This window comes from Hipposideros armiger, unplaced genomic scaffold (genome assembly GCF_001890085.2).
Source record: "Hipposideros armiger isolate ML-2016 unplaced genomic scaffold, ASM189008v1 scaffold_119, whole genome shotgun sequence".
Lineage (NCBI taxonomy): Eukaryota > Metazoa > Chordata > Mammalia > Chiroptera > Hipposideridae > Hipposideros > Hipposideros armiger.
Window position 1 is genome coordinate 2,276,104 of NW_017731469.1, and position 1,367 is coordinate 2,277,470.

At 39.1% G+C, this 1,367-nt stretch overlaps 1 protein-coding gene across 2 annotated transcripts in view; it reads left to right on the top strand.

The window, feature by feature from the left end:
* Positions 1–1,367, top strand: part of OPHN1 (oligophrenin 1) — a 286,883-nt gene that overhangs the window by 71,843 nt on the left and 213,673 nt on the right. The window lies entirely within an intron of this gene.

The window sequence follows — 1,367 nt, forward strand, 5'->3', positions numbered from 1 at the left end:
GAAGTGTCTAGGCTTCCCCCTCCTCTTTCTGACAGGAAATACATTGTAATTGTAGCCCTGGTGATATTTTTTTCTGTACATAGAGGTAAAAAGCTCATGAAAAAGGCTTGCACAGCAAATTGGTGGGCTCTGCTGATGATCTGGTTTCTATCAAATTGGTGGTATGGTTTGACGAGGGCTTAGTTTTCTTTCCATTTTGTGTTAATGAATACGAAACAAAAACTTCTCAAGGTGTCTTTCCAGGGACAAACTACTAAGTCTTCTTAAGAGTGAAAACTTTTAGGAACAAAATGAATAATCTTCGGGAAGTTTCACAAAGTGTAAGCCTCTTAAGAAGGCTTACCTGCTGGGTACCATGAGGCTACCATGAGGTTCTGTTCTAGGTCCAGAGGATAGAAAGATGAAGTGGACACAGTGCCAGCCTACAGGTGGCACATGGCCTATGACATATTTACAACTGGCCATGCTATGTGGCCATGCATAGTGAACCAAATTTGGAATATATGCTCTTTATTAATAGGAATATACTTGTGTGGTTATGGTAAGAGTAGATGGAATATTTTCAATTGGTGCTGTTCCATTTTTTCTGGGACATACAGTACTATCTACCAATACATCACAATTTTGTAATTTCCTTTTGACAGCACGCCTAATCTTACAGTGAGTAGTGAGAAGAGAGGAAATAATGCTACTGACTTCCTTGCCTCTTTCTTCCCCCTCCCCTGACATTTTCATGTGGTTGAAATCTGATTGAGGGAACACCGTAAGAGTCTGTGATAAATAAAGAAGTCACTCAAAGGTAACATGTGGCTAAGGCATATGAAAATATGGCAGAAGCCATCGTACACCTCTGTAACACTTGACATGTCAAAGGCTCTTCCCAACATGAAAATATGGTTTGGTTATTCTGTGAGTCACAAAAGCTTTCGTGGGTTGAAATGTAAGCTTCTTTGTGTGGCCTTCAAGGTCCTTCACAGCTTGTCTTCTACTTAATTTAATTTCCAACTACTCCTTGTCACACCCCCTACTTTCCTACTGCTAGAGCTTCTCAGAATCTTTCTAACGTTTTCCAGATTCCTTCTCTGTCTCTGTGCTATTTCCTCTGCTTGGAATTTCCTCCTCCCGTCTCACCTGGGTGAATGTCTCTGGATCCTTGAAGTCATTACCAAATATTTGTCACACTAAATAAGTAATATTAATATATGCTTGCTGAGAAGTTGGGAAAGTACAGAAGTGTATCAACGAGAATGTAATGTTTCATCCCTGTAACAGCTATTTCTTTGACATGTTTTCTGCCAGTCTTTTTTTCTAAGCATTATCATAAATTTCATAGATAGTCGTGATTATTTTGGTAAATGTTTAATAAA